The sequence below is a fragment of the Mesoplodon bidens genome (assembly GCF_964165515.1).
Source record: "Mesoplodon bidens genome assembly, chromosome: Y".
Classification (NCBI taxonomy): Eukaryota; Metazoa; Chordata; class Mammalia; order Artiodactyla; family Ziphiidae; genus Mesoplodon; species Mesoplodon bidens.
In genome coordinates this window covers 26,323,418-26,344,199 of record NC_138180.1, presented here as the reverse complement: position 1 = coordinate 26,344,199, position 20,782 = coordinate 26,323,418, and positions in this window count along the sequence as shown.

Here is a 20,782-nt window from a genome sequence, read left to right as displayed (position 1 = left end):
GAAAGTCGAGGGGAAAATAGGTCAATATATACTTTGCTATATTGTGAACTAAGCCTTTGGCCAGCCACAATGTAGAGGACCTGACCCTTAGAAACTTACAAGTAAGCTGGAATCTTTAAAAACTTAAATCTTCATAAGTAAAAAGATTTATTAAAATGAATAACCAAGTGTTTTAATTGACATCAGAAGATCAAAACAATAAACCCTGAGAACATAGAAAAAAGATAAATAAAGATATGAGCAGAACTTAATACCATAGAAAACGTATAAAATTCAGTTGAGGTAGTAAGTCCAAAGAATATTCTTTGACAAGATTTAAAAGACACACTTTGATTAAGGAAAACCAAAACATAAGTAAAGAATATACAGAAAGAGTCAGGACAATGTTATAGCAGAGAGTATATGAAATGCCAGTAAATTTGAACGTTTGTGTAAAGTGGACCAGTTCCTAGCTCCTAAAATTTACCAAAACTGACACAAGAGGAAATCATTTAAGGTCATCATGTCAGCCCTTGGCATTCTCGGGATGCCCTGGACTCAGAATGCAGCATCTTTAGTCCATGGTAACCTGCGGAGAGGGGGCGGGGCTGAGGGAGTTTGGAACACTGCCCTCACAGAGGGAGTGGGTGTGGCCATCTCTGCTGTGACTGAACAAAGGGCAGGGGCGCAGGGGGCCCAGGGCAGGGCCCTCAGAGCCCGGCAGGCCCAGTGGGGTGTCAAAAGCATTTAGGCCCAGGCCAAAGTCCGCCTTCTTTGTCTGCACAGCGGCACAAACTCTCACCTTTCCACTAAGGCCGCCCTCTTACTTGAAGTGTGTGTGGAACTGGTCCGCGCAGTACACTTCGATGCAAAGCTAACCATAGGTCTGGCCATCATAGCTTCCTGCCAGGTGACCGAAGTTCGCAGGCAGATGGGTCGTGGGACACACGTGGGGAGAATCCTGCCCAGGCCACAGGCCGCCCAAAGCCACTATCCCAGATGGGGGGCAACAAAGCAGTCCTGTCTGAGTCCCAGCCTCTAGAGGGAGTAGTGGACCAACACTTGTAGAAAAAGGGGTCCGCGCGGGTAACTCATTGGAGGGACACAAAAAAATCTTTGCGGACATTCTGCTGAAGCTTACGAGCGTTCACACCTAAGCCTCTTACAAGGTCAGCTGTTTAGATAAACATGAGCTCATGATCTAAATTTACACAATAATGAAGAAATCAGCAACAAGGGGAGACAAGCAGCAAAAACAATCAATATCAGAATTAGATTCCCTAGGCCAACCATCAGATGTTGGAATAATCAGGTGCAAGGCAGAAAGTATACATAAAACTTGAACTGAAACAAGGATTAAGGATGTTTTAAAAGACTGGTAGGATCTCTAAAACATTTTTAAAGTACATGTCATTGATAAAGCTAAATACTCAATGGTTGTGTAATACAACAGATTCAACATTGAGAAGAGTGAAATTATGCTGTTTTGAAAACTATGGCAGGTCAGATTTTCTGCCTAATTATATAAGAAGATTTCTCTAAAAAATACACATTATTTCAAAGACTTATTGGCTGTGAAATAAGTTAAGGTTATTTCAAATGGCTTGTGTGCAAAGAAAGGTGAGATGTAGGGAATCACAGAAAGTCGAGGGGAAAATAGGTCAATATATACATTGCTATATGGTGAACTAAGACTTAGGCCAGCCACAATGTAGAGGACCTGACCCTTAGAAACTTACAAGTAAGCTGGAATCTTGAAAAATTCAAATCCTTATAAGTAAAAAGATTTTTTAAGATGAATAACCAAGTGTTTTAATTGACATCAGAAGATCAAAACAATAAACCTGAGAACATAGAAACAATATAAATAAAGATATGAGCAGAACTTAATACAATAGAAAACGTATAAAATTCAGCTGATGTAGTAAGTCAAAGAATATTCTTTGACAAGATTAAAAGACACACTTTGATTAAAGAAAACCAAAACATATGTAAAGAATATACAGAAAGAATCAGGACAATGTTATAGCAGAGAGTATATGAAATGCCAGTAAATTTGAAAGTTTGTGTAAAGTGGACCAGTTCCTAGCTCCTAAAATTTACCAAAACTGACACAAGAGGAAATCATTTAAAGTCATCATGTCAGCCCTTGGCATTCACGGAATGCCCTGGACTCAGAATGCAGCATCTTTAGTCCATGGTAACCTGCGGAGAGGGGGCGGGGCTGAGGGAGTTTGGAACACTGCCCTCACACAGGGAGTGGGTGTGGCCATCTCTGCTGTGACTGAACAAAGGGCAGGGGAGCAGGGTGCCCAGGGCACGGCCCTCGGAGCCCGGCAGGCCCAGTGGGGTGTCACAAGCATTTGGCCCAGGACAAAGGGTGCCTTCTTTGTCTGCACAGCGGCACAAACTCTCACCTTTCCACTCAGGCCGCCCTCTTACTTGAAGTGTGTGTGGAACCTGTCCGCGCAGTACACCTCGCTGCACAGCTAACCATAGGTCTGAGCATCGTAGCTTCCTGCCAGGTGACCGAATTTCGCAGGCAGATGGGTCCCTGGGACACACGCAGAGAGGCTCCTGCCCCGGCCACAGGCCACCCACTGCCACTGCCACAGATCGTGGTGCACAAAACAGCCCTGTCTGAGGCCGTGCCTCTAGAGGGAGTAGTGGACCAACACTTGTAGTCAACGGGGTCTTCGCGGGTAACTCATTGGAGGGACACAAATAAATCTTTGCGGACTTTCTGATGAAACTTACGAGTGTTCACACCTAAGCCTCTTACAAAGTCAGATGTTTAGCTAAACATGAGCTCATGATCTAATTTTACACAATAATGAAGAAATCAGCTACAGGGGGAGACAATCAGCAAAAACAATCAATACCGGGATAAGATTCCCTAGACCATCGATCAGACGTTGGAATAATCAGGTGCAAGGCAGAAAATATACATAAAACTGGAACGGAAACAAGGAACAAGGATGTTTTCAAAGACTGGTAGGATCTCTAAAACATTTTTAAAGTACATGTCATTGATAAAGCTAAATACTCAAAGGTTGTGTAATACAACAGATTCATCATTGAGAAGAGTGAAATTATGCTGTTTTGAAAACTATGGCAGGTCAGATTTTCTGCCTATATATATAAGAAGATTTGTCTGAAAACTACACATTATTTCAAAGACTTATTGGCTGTGAAATAAGTTAAGGTTATTTCAAATGGCTTGTGTGCAAAGAAAGGTGAGATGTAGGAAATCACAGAAAGTCGAGGGGAAAATAGGTCAATATATACTTTGCTATATTGTGAACTAAGCTTTTGGCCAGCCACAATGTAGAGGACCTGACCCTTAGAAACTTACAAGTAAGCTGGAATCTTGAAAAATTCAAATCCTTATAAGTAAAAAGATTTTTTAAGATGAATAACCAAGTGTTTTAATTGACATCAGAAGATCAAAACAATAAACCTGAGAACATAGAAACAATATAAATAAAGATATGAGCAGAACTTAATACAATAGAAAACGTATAAAATTCAGCTGATGTAGTAAGTCAAAGAATATTCTTTGACAAGATTAAAAGACACACTTTGATTAAGGAAAACCAAAACATATGTAAAGAATATACAGAAAGAATCAGGACAATGTTATAGCAGAGAGTATATGAAATGCCAGTAAATTTGAAAGTTTGTGTAAAGTGGACCAGTTCCTAGCTCCTAAAATTTACCAAAACTGACACAAGAGGAAATCATTTAAGGTCATCATGTCAGCCCTTGGCATTCACGGAATGCCCTGGACTCAGAATGCAGCATCTTTAGTCCATGGTAACCTGCGGAGAGGGGGCGGGGCTGAGGGAGTTTGGAACACTGCCCTCACACAGGGAGTGGGTGTGGCCATCTCTGCTGTGACTGAACAAAGGGCAGGGGAGCAGGGTGCCCAGGGCAGGGCCCTCGGAGCCCGGCAGGCCCAGTGGGGTGTCACAAGCACTTGGCCCAGGACAAAGGGCGCCTTCTTTGTCTGCACAGCGGCACAAACTCTCACCTTTCCACTCAGGCCGCCCTCTTACTTGAAGTGTGTGTGGAACCTGTCCGCGCAGTACACCTCGCTGCACAGCTAACCATAGGTCTGAGCATCGTAGCTTCCTGCCAGGTGACCGAATTTCGCAGGCAGATGGGTCCCTGGGACACACGCAGAGAGGCTCCTGCCCCGGCCACAGGCCACCCACTGCCACTGCCACAGATCGTGGGGCACAAAACAGCCCTGTCTGAGGCCGAGCCTCTAGAGGGAGTAGTGGACCAACACTTGTAGTCAACGGGGTCTTCGCGGGTAACTCATTGGAGGGACACAAATAAATCTTTGCGGACTTTCTGATGAAACTTACGAGTGTTCACACCTAAGCCTCTTACAAAGTCAGATGTTTAGCTAAACATGAGCTCATGATCTAATTTTACACAATAATGAAGAAATCAGCTACAGGGGGAGACAATCAGCAAAAACAATCAATACCAGGATAAGATTCCCTAGACCATCGATCAGACGTTGGAATAATCAGGTGCAAGGCAGAAAATATACATAAAACTGGAACTGAAACAAGGAACAAGGATGTTTTCAAAGACTGGTAGGATCTCTAAAACATTTTTAAAGTACATGTCATTGATAAAGCTAAATACTCAAAGGTTGTGTAATACAACAGATTCATCATTGAGAAGAGTGAAATTATGCTGTTTTGAAAACTATGGCAGGTCAGATTTTCTGCCTAAATATATAAGAAGATTTGTCTGAAAACTACACATTATTTCAAAGACTTATTGGCTGTGAAATAAGTTAAGGTTATTTCAAATGGCTTGTCTGCAAAGAAAGGTGAGATGTAGGAAATCACAGAAAGTCGAGGGGAAAATAGGTCAATATATACTTTGCTATATTGTGAACTAAGCTTTTGGCCAGCCACAATGTAGAGGACCTGACCCTTAGAAACTTCCAAGTAAGCTGGAATCTTTAAAAATTCAAATCTTTATAAGTAAAAAATTTATTAAAATGAATAACCAAGTGTTTTAATTGACATCAGAAGATCAAAACAATAAACCCTGAGAACATAGAAAAAAGATAAATAAAGATATGAGCAGAACTTAATACCACAGAAAACGTATAAAATTCAGTTGAGGTAGTAAGTCCAAAGAATATTCTTTGACAAGATTTAAAAGACACACTTTGATTAAGGAAAACCAAAACATAAGTAAAGAATAAACAGAAAGAATCAGGACAATGTTATAGCAGAGAATATCTGAAATGCCAGTAAATTTGAACATTTGTATAAAGTGGAGCATTTCCTAGCTCCTAAAATTGACCAAAATTGACACAAGAGGAAATCATTTAAGGTCATCATGTCTGCCCTTGGCATTCTCGGAACGCCCTCGGCTCAGAATGCAGCATCTGTAGTCCATGGTAACCTGCGGAGAGGGGGCGGGGCTGAGGGAGGTTGGAACAATGCCTTCACTGAGGGAGTGGGTGGGGCCATCTCTGCTGTGCCTGAACAAAGGGCAGGGGATAAGGGGGCCAACGCCGGGCCCTCAGAGCCCGGCAGGCCCAGTCGTGTGTCACAAGCATTTAGTCATAGGTCAAAGTGCGCCTTCTTTGTCTGCACAGCTGCCCAAACTCTCACCTTTCCACTCAGGCCGCCCTCTTACTTGAAGTGTGTGTGGAAACGGTCCGTGCAGTACACCTCGCTGCAAAGCTAACCATAGGTCTGGGCATCATAGCTTCCTGCCAGGTGACCGAAGTTCGCAGGCAGATGGGTCGTGGGACACACGTGGGGAGCCTCCTGCCCAGGCCACAGGCCGCCCAAAGCCACTATCCCAGATCGGGGGCGGCAAAGCTGTCCTGTCTGAGTCCCAGCCTCTAGAGGGAGTAGTGGACCAACACATGTAGAAAAAGGGTTCCGCACGGGTAACTCATTGGAGGGACACAAAAAAATCTTTGCGGACTTTCTGCTGAAGCTTACGAGCGTTCACACCTAAGACTCTTACAAGGTCAGCTGTTTAGCTAAAAATGAGCTCATGATCTAAATTTACACAATACTGAAGAAATCAGCTACAAGGGGAGAGAAGCAGCAAAAACAATCAATACCAGAATTAGATTCCCTAGGCCAACCATCATATGTTGGAATAATCAGGTGCAAGGCAGAAAGTATACACAAAACTGGAACTGAAACAAGGAACAAGGATGTTTTCAAAGACTGGTAGGATCTCTAAAACATTTTTAAAGTACATGTCATTGATAAAGTTAAATACTCAAAGGTGGTGTAACACAACAGATTTATCATTGAGAAGAGTGAAATTATGCTGTTTTGAAAATTATGGCAGGTCAGATTTTCTGCCTAAATATATAAGAAGATTTCTCTGAAAAATGCACATTATTTCAAAGACTTATTGGCTGTGAAATAAGTTAAGTTTATTTCAAATGGCTTGTCTGCAAAGAAAGGTGAGATGTAGGAAATCACAGAAAGTCGAGGGGAAAATAGGTCAATATATACTTTGCTATATTGTGAACTAAGCCTTTGGCCAGCCACAATGTAGAGGACCTGACCCTTAGAAACTTACAAGTAAGCTGGAATCTTTAAAAACTCAAATCTTCATAAGTAAAAAGATTTATTAAAATGAATAACCAAGTGTTTTAATTGACATCAGAAGATCAAAACAATAAACCCTGAGAACATAGAAAATGATAAATAAAGATATGAGCAGAACTTAATACCATAGAAAACGTATAAAATTCAGTTGAGGTAGTAAGTCCAAAGAATATTCTTTGACAAGATTTAAAAGACACACTTTGATTAAGGAAAACCAAAACATAAGTAAAGAATATACAGAAAGAGTCAGGACAATGTTATAGCAGAGAGTATATGAAATGCCAGTAAATTTGAACGTTTGTGTAAAGTGGACCAGTTCCTAGCTCCTAAAATTTACCAAAACTGACACAAGAGGAAATCATTTAAGGTCATCATGTCAGCCCTTGGCATTCTCGGGATGCCCTGGACTCAGAATGCAGCATCATTAGTCCATGGTAACCTGCGGAGAGGGGGCGGGGCTGAGGGAGTTTGGAACACTGCCCTCACAGAGGGAGTGGGTGTGGCCATCTCTGCTGTGACTGAACAAAGGGCAGGGGAGCAGGGGGCCCAGGGCAAGGCCCTCAGAGCCCGGCAGGCCCAGTGGGGTGTCAAAAGCATTTAGGCCCAGGCCAAAGTGCGCCTTCTTTGTCTGCACAGTGGCACAAACTCTCACCTTTCCACTCAGGCCGCCCTCTTACTTGAAGTGTGTGTGGAACCGGTCCGCGCAGTACACCTCGATGCAAAGCTAACCATAGGTCTGGCCATCATAGCTTCCTGCCAGGTGACCGAAGTTCGCAGGCAGATGGGTCGTGGGACACACGTGGGGAGACTCCTGCCCAGGCCACAGGCCGCCCAAAGCCACTATCCCAGATCGGGGGCAGCAAAGCAGTCCTGTCCGAGTCCCAGCCTCTAGAGGGAGTAGTGGACCAACACTTGTAGAAAAAGGGGTCCGCGTGGGTAACTCATTGGAGGGACACAAAAAAATCTTTGCGGACTTTCTGCTGGAGCTTACGAGCGTTCACACCTAAGCCTCTTACAAGGTCAGCTGTTTAGATAAACATGAGCTCATGATCTAAATTTACACAATAATGAAGAAATCAGCTACAAGGGGAGACAAGCAGCAAAAACAATCAATACCAGAATTAGATTCCCTAGGCCAACCATCAGATGTTGGAATAATCAGGTGCAAGGCAGGAAGTCCACATAAAACTGGAACTGAAACAAGAAACAGGGATGTTTTCAAAGACTGGTAGGATCTCTGAAACATTTTTAAAGTACATGTCATTGATAAAGCTAAATACTCAATGGTTGTGTAATACAACAGATTCAACATTGAGAAGAGTGGAATTATGCTGTTTTGAAAACTATGGCAGGTCAGATTTTCTGTCTAATTATATAAAAAGATTTCTCTAAAAAATACACATTATTTCAAAGACTTATTGGCTGTGAAATAAGTTAAGATTATTTCAAATGGCTTGTCTGCAAAGAAAGGTGAGATGTAGGGAATCACAGAAAGTCGAGGGGAAAATAGGTCAATATATACATTGCTATATGGTGAACTAAGAATTAGGCCAGCCACAATGTAGAGGACCTAACCCTTAGAATCTTACAAGTAAGCTTGAATCTTGAATAGTTCAAATCTTTATAAGTTAAAAGATTTATTAAAATGAATAACCAAGTGTTTTAATTGACATCAGAATATCAAAACAATAAACCTGAGAACACAGAAAAAATATAAATAAAGATATGAGCAGAACTTAATACAATGGAAAACGTATAAAATTCAGGTGATGTAGTAAGTCCAAAGAATATTCTTTGACAAGATTAAAAGACACACTTTGAATAAGGAAAACCAAAACATAAGTAAAGAATATACAGAAAGAATAAGGACAATGTTATAGCAGAGAGTATATGAAATGCCAGTAATTTTGAAAGATTGTGTAAAGTGGACCAGTTCCTAGCTTCTAAAATTTACCAAGACTGACACAAGAGGAAATCATTTAAGGTCATCATGTCAGCCCTTGGCATTCTCGGAATGCCCTGGACTCAGAATGCAGCATCCTTAGTCCATGGGAACCTGCGGAGAAGGGGTGAGGCTGAGGGAATTTGGAACACTGCCCTCACAGAGGGAGTGGGTTTGGCCATCTCTGCTGTGACTGAACAAAGGGCAGGGGAGCAGGGGGCCCAGGGCAGGGCCCTCAGAGCCCGGCAGTCCCAGTGGTGTGTCACAAGCATTTATGCCCAGGACAAAGGAAGCCTTCTTTGTCTGCACAGCTGCCCAAACTCTCACCTTTCCACTCAGGCCGCCCTCTTACTTGAAGGGTGTGTGGAACCTGTCCGCGCAGTACACCTCGCTGCACAGCTAACCATAGGTGTTGGCATCGTAGCTTCCTGTCAGGTGACCGAAATTCGCAGGCAGATGGGTCCCTGGGACACACGCAGAGAGGCTCCTGCCCCGGCCACAGGCCACCCACTGCCACTGCCACAGATCGTGGGGCACAAAGCAGCCCTGTCTGAGGCCGTGCCTCTAGAGGGAGTAGTGGACCAACACTTGTAGTCAACGGGGTCCTCGCGGACAACTCATTGGAGGGACACAAATAAATCTTTGCGGACTTTCTGATGAAACTTACGAGTGTTCACACCGAAGCCTCTTACAAACTCAGATGTTTAGCTAAACATGAGCTCATGATCTAAATTTACACAATAATGAAGAAATCAGCTACAGGGGGAGACAATCAGCAAAAACAATCAATACCAGAATTAGATTCCCTAGGCCATCGATCAGACGTTGGAATAATCAGGTGCAAGGCAGAAAATATACATAAAACTGGAACTGAAACAAGGAACATGGATGTTTTCAAAGACTGGTAGGATCTCTAAAACATTTTTAAAGTACATGTCACTGATATAGCTAAATACTCAAAGGTTGTGTAATACAACAGATTCATCATTGAGAAGAGTGAAATTATGCTGTTTTGAAAACTGTGGCAGGTAAGATTTTCTGCCTAAATATATAATAAGATTTCTCAGAAAAATGCACATTATTTCAAAGACTTATTGGCTGTGAAATAAGTTAAGGTTATTTCAAATGGCTTGTCTGCAAAGAAAGGTGAGATGTAGGAAATCACAGAAAGTCGAGGGGAAAATAGGTCAATATATACTTTGCTATATTGTGAACTAAGCTTTTGGCCAGCCACAATGTAGAGGACCTGACCCTTAGAAACTTCCAAGTAAGCTGGAATCTTTAAAAATTCAAATCTTTATAAGTAAAAAATTTATTAAAATGAATAACCAAGTGTTTTAATTGACATCAGAAGATCAAAACAATAAACCCTGAGAACATAGAAAAAAGATAAATAAAGATATGAGCAGAACTTAATACCACAGAAAACGTATAAAATTCAGTTGAGGTAGTAAGTCCAAAGAATATTCTTTGACAAGATTTAAAAGACACACTTTGATTAAGGAAAACCAAAACATAAGTAAAGAATAAACAGAAAGAATCAGGACAATGTTATAGCAGAGAATATCTGAAATGCCAGTAAATTTGAACATTTGTATAAAGTGGAGCATTTCCTAGCTCCTAAAATTGACCAAAATTGACACAAGAGGAAATCATTTAAGGTCATCATGTCTGCCCTTGGCATTCTCGGAACGCCCTCGGCTCAGAATGCAGCATCTGTAGTCCATGGTAACCTGCGGAGAGGGGGCGGGGCTGAGGGAGGTTGGAACAATGCCTTCACTGAGGGAGTGGGTGGGGCCATCTCTGCTGTGCCTGAACAAAGGGCAGGGGATAAGGGGGCCAACGCCGGGCCCTCAGAGCCCGGCAGGCCCAGTCGTGTGTCACAAGCATTTAGTCATAGGTCAAAGTGCGCCTTCTTTGTCTGCACAGCTGCCCAAACTCTCACCTTTCCACTCAGGCCGCCCTCTTACTTGAAGTGTGTGTGGAAACGGTCCGTGCAGTACACCTCGCTGCAAAGCTAACCATAGGTCTGGGCATCATAGCTTCCTGCCAGGTGACCGAAGTTCGCAGGCAGATGGGTCGTGGGACACACGTGGGGAGCCTCCTGCCCAGGCCACAGGCCGCCCAAAGCCACTATCCCAGATCGGGGGCGGCAAAGCTGTCCTGTCTGAGTCCCAGCCTCTAGAGGGAGTAGTGGACCAACACATGTAGAAAAAGGGTTCCGCACGGGTAACTCATTGGAGGGACACAAAAAAATCTTTGCGGACTTTCTGCTGAAGCTTACGAGCGTTCACACCTAAGACTCTTACAAGGTCAGCTGTTTAGCTAAAAATGAGCTCATGATCTAAATTTACACAATACTGAAGAAATCAGCTACAAGGGGAGAGAAGCAGCAAAAACAATCAATACCAGAATTAGATTCCCTAGGCCAACCATCATATGTTGGAATAATCAGGTGCAAGGCAGAAAGTATACACAAAACTGGAACTGAAACAAGGAACAAGGATGTTTTCAAAGACTGGTAGGATCTCTAAAACATTTTTAAAGTACATGTCATTGATAAAGTTAAATACTCAAAGGTGGTGTAACACAACAGATTTATCATTGAGAAGAGTGAAATTATGCTGTTTTGAAAATTATGGCAGGTCAGATTTTCTGCCTAAATATATAAGAAGATTTCTCTGAAAAATGCACATTATTTCAAAGACTTATTGGCTGTGAAATAAGTTAAGTTTATTTCAAATGGCTTGTCTGCAAAGAAAGGTGAGATGTAGGAAATCACAGAAAGTCGAGGGGAAAATAGGTCAATATATACTTTGCTATATTGTGAACTAAGCCTTTGGCCAGCCACAATGTAGAGGACCTGACCCTTAGAAACTTACAAGTAAGCTGGAATCTTTAAAAACTCAAATCTTCATAAGTAAAAAGATTTATTAAAATGAATAACCAAGTGTTTTAATTGACATCAGAAGATCAAAACAATAAACCCTGAGAACATAGAAAATGATAAATAAAGATATGAGCAGAACTTAATACCATAGAAAACGTATAAAATTCAGTTGAGGTAGTAAGTCCAAAGAATATTCTTTGACAAGATTTAAAAGACACACTTTGATTAAGGAAAACCAAAACATAAGTAAAGAATATACAGAAAGAGTCAGGACAATGTTATAGCAGAGAGTATATGAAATGCCAGTAAATTTGAACGTTTGTGTAAAGTGGACCAGTTCCTAGCTCCTAAAATTTACCAAAACTGACACAAGAGGAAATCATTTAAGGTCATCATGTCAGCCCTTGGCATTCTCGGGATGCCCTGGACTCAGAATGCAGCATCATTAGTCCATGGTAACCTGCGGAGAGGGGGCGGGGCTGAGGGAGTTTGGAACACTGCCCTCACAGAGGGAGTGGGTGTGGCCATCTCTGCTGTGACTGAACAAAGGGCAGGGGAGCAGGGGGCCCAGGGCAAGGCCCTCAGAGCCCGGCAGGCCCAGTGGGGTGTCAAAAGCATTTAGGCCCAGGCCAAAGTGCGCCTTCTTTGTCTGCACAGTGGCACAAACTCTCACCTTTCCACTCAGGCCGCCCTCTTACTTGAAGTGTGTGTGGAACCGGTCCGCGCAGTACACCTCGATGCAAAGCTAACCATAGGTCTGGCCATCATAGCTTCCTGCCAGGTGACCGAAGTTCGCAGGCAGATGGGTCGTGGGACACACGTGGGGAGACTCCTGCCCAGGCCACAGGCCGCCCAAAGCCACTATCCCAGATCGGGGGCAGCAAAGCAGTCCTGTCCGAGTCCCAGCCTCTAGAGGGAGTAGTGGACCAACACTTGTAGAAAAAGGGGTCCGCGTGGGTAACTCATTGGAGGGACACAAAAAAATCTTTGCGGACTTTCTGCTGGAGCTTACGAGCGTTCACACCTAAGCCTCTTACAAGGTCAGCTGTTTAGATAAACATGAGCTCATGATCTAAATTTACACAATAATGAAGAAATCAGCTACAAGGGGAGACAAGCAGCAAAAACAATCAATACCAGAATTAGATTCCCTAGGCCAACCATCAGATGTTGGAATAATCAGGTGCAAGGCAGGAAGTCCACATAAAACTGGAACTGAAACAAGAAACAGGGATGTTTTCAAAGACTGGTAGGATCTCTGAAACATTTTTAAAGTACATGTCATTGATAAAGCTAAATACTCAATGGTTGTGTAATACAACAGATTCAACATTGAGAAGAGTGGAATTATGCTGTTTTGAAAACTATGGCAGGTCAGATTTTCTGTCTAATTATATAAAAAGATTTCTCTAAAAAATACACATTATTTCAAAGACTTATTGGCTGTGAAATAAGTTAAGATTATTTCAAATGGCTTGTCTGCAAAGAAAGGTGAGATGTAGGGAATCACAGAAAGTCGAGGGGAAAATAGGTCAATATATACATTGCTATATGGTGAACTAAGAATTAGGCCAGCCACAATGTAGAGGACCTAACCCTTAGAATCTTACAAGTAAGCTTGAATCTTGAATAGTTCAAATCTTTATAAGTTAAAAGATTTATTAAAATGAATAACCAAGTGTTTTAATTGACATCAGAATATCAAAACAATAAACCTGAGAACACAGAAAAAATATAAATAAAGATATGAGCAGAACTTAATACAATGGAAAACGTATAAAATTCAGGTGATGTAGTAAGTCCAAAGAATATTCTTTGACAAGATTAAAAGACACACTTTGAATAAGGAAAACCAAAACATAAGTAAAGAATATACAGAAAGAATAAGGACAATGTTATAGCAGAGAGTATATGAAATGCCAGTAATTTTGAAAGATTGTGTAAAGTGGACCAGTTCCTAGCTTCTAAAATTTACCAAGACTGACACAAGAGGAAATCATTTAAGGTCATCATGTCAGCCCTTGGCATTCTCGGAATGCCCTGGACTCAGAATGCAGCATCCTTAGTCCATGGGAACCTGCGGAGAAGGGGTGAGGCTGAGGGAATTTGGAACACTGCCCTCACAGAGGGAGTGGGTTTGGCCATCTCTGCTGTGACTGAACAAAGGGCAGGGGAGCAGGGGGCCCAGGGCAGGGCCCTCAGAGCCCGGCAGTCCCAGTGGTGTGTCACAAGCATTTATGCCCAGGACAAAGGAAGCCTTCTTTGTCTGCACAGCTGCCCAAACTCTCACCTTTCCACTCAGGCCGCCCTCTTACTTGAAGGGTGTGTGGAACCTGTCCGCGCAGTACACCTCGCTGCACAGCTAACCATAGGTGTTGGCATCGTAGCTTCCTGTCAGGTGACCGAAATTCGCAGGCAGATGGGTCCCTGGGACACACGCAGAGAGGCTCCTGCCCCGGCCACAGGCCACCCACTGCCACTGCCACAGATCGTGGGGCACAAAGCAGCCCTGTCTGAGGCCGTGCCTCTAGAGGGAGTAGTGGACCAACACTTGTAGTCAACGGGGTCCTCGCGGACAACTCATTGGAGGGACACAAATAAATCTTTGCGGACTTTCTGATGAAACTTACGAGTGTTCACACCGAAGCCTCTTACAAACTCAGATGTTTAGCTAAACATGAGCTCATGATCTAAATTTACACAATAATGAAGAAATCAGCTACAGGGGGAGACAATCAGCAAAAACAATCAATACCAGAATTAGATTCCCTAGGCCATCGATCAGACGTTGGAATAATCAGGTGCAAGGCAGAAAATATACATAAAACTGGAACTGAAACAAGGAACATGGATGTTTTCAAAGACTGGTAGGATCTCTAAAACATTTTTAAAGTACATGTCACTGATATAGCTAAATACTCAAAGGTTGTGTAATACAACAGATTCATCATTGAGAAGAGTGAAATTATGCTGTTTTGAAAACTGTGGCAGGTAAGATTTTCTGCCTAAATATATAATAAGATTTCTCAGAAAAATGCACATTATTTCAAAGACTTATTGGCTGTGAAATAAGTTAAGGTTATTTCAAATGGCTTGTCTGCAAAGAAAGGTGAGATGTAGGAAATCACAGAAAGTCGAGGGGAAAATAGGTCAATATATACTTTGCTATATTTTGAACTAAGCCTTTGGCCAGCCACAATGTAGAGGACCTGACCCTTAGAAACTTACAAGTAAGCTGGAATCTTGACAAATTCAAATCTTTATAAGTAAAAAGATTTATTAAAATGAATAACCAAGTGTTTTAATTGACATCAGAATATCAAAACAATAAACCCTGAGAACATAGAAAAAAGATAAATAAAGATATGAGCAGAACTTAATACCACAGAAAACGTATAAAATTCAGTTGAGGTAGTAAGTCCAAAGAATATTCTTTGACAAGATTTAAAAGACACACTTTGATTAAGGAAAACCAAAACATAAGTAAACAATATACAGAAAGAATCAGGACAATGTTATAGCAGAGAATATCTGAAATGCCAGTAAATTTGAACATTTGTGTAAAGTGGACCATTTCCTAGCTCCTAAAGTTTACCAAAATTGACAGAAGAGGAAGTCATTTAAGGTCATCATATCTGCCCTTGGCATTGTCGGAACGCCCTGGCCTCAGAATGCAGCATCTGTAGTCCATGGTAAACTGCGGAGAGGGGGCGGGGCTGAGGGAGGTTTGAACACTGTCTTCACTGAGGGAGTGGGTGGGGCCATGTCTGCTGTGACTGAACAAAGGGCAGGGGAGAAGGGGGCCCACGGCAGGGCCCTCAGAGCCCGGCAGGCCCAGTCGTGTGTCACAAGCATTTAGGCCCAGGCCAAAGTGCGCCTTCTTTGTCTGCACAGCGGCCCAAACTGTCACCTTTCCACTCAGGCCGCCCTCTTACCTGAAGTGTTTGTGGAACCTGTCCGCGCAGTACACCTCGATGCAAAGCTAACCATAGGTCTGGGCATCATAGCTTCCTGCCAGGTGACCGAAGTTCGCAGGCAGATGGGTCGTGGGACACACGTGGGGAGCCTCCTGCCCAGGCCACAGGCCGCCCAAAGCCACTATCCCAGATCGGGTGCAGCAAAGCAGTCCTGTCTGAGTCCCAGCCTCTAGAGGGAGTAGTGGACCAACACTTGTAGTAAAAGGGGTCTGCGCGGGTAACTCATTGGAGGGACACAAAAAAATCTTTGCGGACTTTCTGCTGAAGCTTACGAGCGTTCACACCTAAGCCTCTTACAAGGTCAGCTGTTTAGCTAAACATGAGCTCATGATCTAAATTTACACAATAATGAAGAAATCAGCTACAAGGGGAGACAAGAAGCAAAAACAATCAATACCAGAATTAGATTCCCTAGGCCAACCATCAGATGTTGGAATAATCAGGTGCAAGGCAGAAAGTATACATACAACTTGAACTGAAACAAGGAACAAGGATGTTTTCAAAGACTGGTAGGATCTCTAAAACATTTTTAAAGTACATGTCATTGATAAAGCTAAATACTCAATGGTTGTGTAATACAACAGATTCATCATTGAGCAGAGTGAAATTATGCTGTTTTGAAAACTATGGCAGGTCAGATTTTCTGCCTAATTATATAAGAAGATTTCTCTAAAAAAATACACATTATTTCAAAGACTTATTGGCTGTGAAATAAGTTAAGGGTATTTCAAATGGCTTGTTTGCAAAGAAAGGTGAGATGTAGGGAATCACAGAAAGTCGAGGGGAAAATAGGTCAATATATATATTGCCATATGGTGAACTAAGACTTAGGCCAGCCACAATGTAGAGGACCTGACCCTTAGAAACTTACAAGTAAGCTGGAATCTTGAAAAGTTCAAATCTTTATAAGTAAAAAGATTTATTAAAATGAATAACCAAGTGTTTTAATTGACAACAGAATATCAAAACAATAAACCTTAGAACATAGAAAACATATAAATAAAGATATGAGCAGAACTTAATACAATAGAAAACGTATACAATTCAGTTGAGGTAGTAAGTCCAAAGAATATTCTTTGACAAGATTAAAAGACACACTTTGATTAAGGAAAACCAAAACATAAGTAAAGAATATACAGAAAGAATCAGGACAATGTTATAGCAGAGAGTATATGAAATTCCAGTAAATTTGAAGGTTTGTGTAAAGTGGACCAGTTCCTAGCTCCTAAAATTTACCAAAACTGACACAAGAGGAAATCATTTAAGGTCATCATGTCAGCCCTTGGCATTCTCGGAATGCCCTGGACTCAGAATGCAGCATCCTTAGTCCATGGGAACCTGCGGAGAAGGGGTGAGGCTGAGGGAGTTTGGAACACTGCCCTCACAGAGGGAGTGGGTGTGGCCATCTCTGCTGTGACTGAACAAAGGGCAGGGGAGCAGGGGGCCCAGGGCAGGGCCCTCAGAGCCCGGCAGGCCCTGTGGTGTGTCACAAGCATTTATGCCCAGAACAAAGGAAGCCTTCTTTGTCTGCACAGCTGCCCAAACTCTCACCTTTCCACTCAGGCCGCCCTCTTACTTGAAGTGTGTGTGGAACCTGTCCGTGCAGTACACCTCGCTGCACAGCTAACCATAGGTCTGGGCATCGTAGCTTCCTGCCAGGTGACCGAAGTTCGCAGGCAGATGGGTCCCTGGGACACACGCAGAGAGGCTCCTGCCCCGGCCACAGGCCACCCACTGCCACTGCCACAGATCGTGGGGCACAAAGCAGCCCTGTCTGAGGCTGTGCCTCTAGAGGGAGTAGTGGACCAACACTTGTAGTAAACGGGGTCCTCGCGGGCAACTCATTGGAGGGACACAAATAAATCTTTGCGGAGTTTCTGATGAAACTTACGAGTGTTCACACCTAAGCCTCTTACAAAGTCAGATGTTCAGGTAAACATGAGCCATGATCTAATTTTACACAATAAAGAAGAAATCAGCTACAGGGGGAGACAATCAGCAAAAACAATCAATACCAGAATTAGATTCCCTAGGCCATCGATCAGACGTTGGAATAATCAGGTGCAAGGCAGAAAATATACAAAAACTGGAACTGAAACAAGGAACAAGGATATTTTCAAAGACTGGTAGGATCTCTAAAACATTTTTAAAGTACATGTCATTGATAAAGCTAAATACTCAAAGGTTGTGTAATACAACAGATTCATCATTGAGAAGAGTGAAATTATGCTGTTTTGAAAACTATGGCAGGTCAGATTTTCTGCCTAAATATATAAGAAGATTTGTCTGAAAACTACACATTATTTCAAAGACTTATTGGCTGTGAAATAAGTTAAGGTTATTTCAAATGGCTTGTCTGCAAAGAAAGGTGAGATGTAGGAAATCACAGAAAGTCGAGGGGAAAATAGGTCAATATATACTTTGCTATATTGTGAACTAAGCTTTTGGCCAGCCACAATGTAGAGGACCTGACACTAAGAAACTTACAAGTAAGCTGGAATCTTGAAAAATTCAAATCTTTATAAGTAAAAAGATTTATTAAAATGAATAACCAAGTGTTTTAATTGACATCAGAAGATCAAAACAATAAACCCTGAGAACATAGAAAAAAGATAAATAAAGATATGAGCAGAACTTAATACCACAGAAAACGTATAAAATTCAGTTGAGGTAGTAAGTCCAAAGAATATTCTTTGACAAGATTTAAAAGACACACTTTGATTAAGGAAAACCAAAACATAAGTAAAGAATATAAAGAAAGAATCAGGACAATGTTATAGCAGAGAATATCTGAAATGCCAGTAAATTTGAACATTTGTATAAAGTGGAGCATTTCCTAGCTCCTAAAATTTACCAAAATTAGACACAAGAGGAAATCATTTAAGGTCATCATGTCTGCCCTTGGCATTCTCGGAACGCCCTCGGCTCAGAATGCAGCATCTGTAGTCCATGGTAACCTGCGGAGAGGGGGCGGGGCTGAGGGAGGTTGGAACAATGCCTTCACTGAGGGAGTGGGTGGGGCCATCTCTGCTGTGCCTGAACAAAGGGCAGGGGATAAGGGGGCCAACGCCGGGCCCTCAGAGCCCGGCAGGCCCAGTCGTGTGTCACAAGCATTTAGGCACAGGTCAAAGTGCGCCTTCTTTGTCTGCACAGCTGCCCAAACTCTCACCTTTCCACTCAGGCCGCCCTCTTACTTGAAGTGTGTGTGGAACCGGTCCGTGCAGTACACCTCGCTGCAAAGCTAACCATAGGTCTGGGCATCATAGCTTCCTGCCAGGTGACCGAAGTTCGCAGGCAGATGGGTCGTGGGACACACGTGGGGAGCCTCCTGCCCAGGCCACAGGCCGCCCAAAGCCACTATCCCAGATCGGGGGCGGCAAAGCAGTCCTGTCTGAGTCCCAGCCTCTAGAGGGAGTAGTAGACCAACACATGTAGAAAAAGGGGCCCGAGCGGGTAACTCATTGGAGGGACACAAAAAAATCTTTGCGGACTTTCTGCTGAAGCTTACGAGCGTTCACACCTAAGACACTTACAAAGTCAGATGTTTAGCTAAACATGAGCTCATGATCTAATTTTACACAATAATGAAGAAATCAGCTACAGGGGGAGACAATCAGCAAAAACAATCAATACCAGAATTAGATTCCCTAGACCATCGATCAGACGTTGGAATAATCAGGTGCAAGGCAGAAAATATACATAAAACTGCAACTGAAACAAGGAACAAGGATGTTTTCAAAGACTGGTAGGATCTCTAAAACATTTTTAAAGTACATGTCATTGATAAAGCTAAATACTCAAAGGATGTGTAATACAACAGATTCATCATTGAGAAGAGTGAAATTATGCTGTTTTGAAAATTATGGCAGGTCAGATTTTCTGCCTATATATATAAGAAGATTTCTCTGAAAAATGCACATTATTTCAAAGACTTATTGGCTGTGAAATAAGTTAAGTTTATTTCAAATGGCTTGTCTGCAAAGAAAGGTGAGATGTAGGAAATCACAGAAAGTCGAGGGGAAAATAGGTCAATATATACTTTGCTATATTGTGAACTAAGCCTTTGGCCAGCCACAATGTAGAGGACCTGACCCTTAGAAACTTACAAGTAAGCAGGAATCTTTAAAAACTCAAATCTTCATAAGTAAAAAGATTTAATAAAATGAATAACCAAGTGTTTTAATTGACATCAGAAGATCAAAACAATAAACCCTGAGAACATAGAAAACATATAAATAAAGATATGAGCAGAACTTAATACAATAGAAAACGTATAAAATTCAGGTGATGTAGTAAGTCCAAAGAATATTCTTTGACAAGATTAAAAGACACACTTTGATTAAGGAAAACCAAAACATAAGTAAAGAATATACAGAAAGAGTCAGGACAATGTTATAGCAGAGAGTATATGAAATGCCAGTAAATTTGAACGTTTGTGTAAAGTGGACCAGTTCCTAGCTCCTAAAATTTACCAAAACTGACACAAGAGGAAATCATTTAAGGTCATCATGTCAGCCCTTGGCATTCTCGGGATGCCCTGGACTCAGAATGCAGCATCATTAGTCCATGGTAACCTGCGGAGAGGGGGCGGGGCTGAGGGAGTTTGTAACACTGCCCTCACAGAGGGAGAGGGTGTGGCCATCTCTGCTGTGACTGAAGAAAGGGCAGGGGAGCAGGGGGCCCAGGGCAGGGCCCTCAGAGCCCGGCAGGCCCAGTGGGGTGTCAAAAGCATTTAGGCCGAGGCCAAAGTGCGCCTTCTTTGTCTACACAGTGGCACAAACTCTCAACTTTCCACTCAGGCCGCCCTCTTACTTGAAGTGTGTGTGGAACCGGTCCGCGCAGTACACCTCGATGCACAGCTAACCATAGGTCTGGCCATCATAGCTTCCTGCCAGGTGACCGAAGTTCGCAGGCAGATGGGTCGTGGGACACACGTGGGGAGACTCCTGCCCAGGCCACAGGCCGCCCAAAGCCACTATCCCAGATCGGGTGCAGCAAAGCAGTCCTGTCTGAGTCCCAGCCTCTAGAGGGAGTAGTGTACCAACACTTGTAGAAAAAGGGGTCCGCGCGGGTAACTCATTGGAGGGACACAAAAAAATCTTTGCGGACTTTCTGCTGGAGCTTACGAGCGTTCACACCTAAGCCTCTTACAAGGTCAGCTGTTTAGATAAACATGACCTCATGATCTAAATTTACACAATAATGAAGAAATCAGCTACAAGGGGAGACAAGCAGCAAAAACAATCAATACCAGAATTAGATTCCCTAGGCCAACCATCAGATGTTGGAATAATCAGGTGCAAGGCAGAAAGTATACATAAAACTTGAACTGAAAAAAGGAATAAGGATGTTTTCAAAGACTGGTAGGATCTCTAAA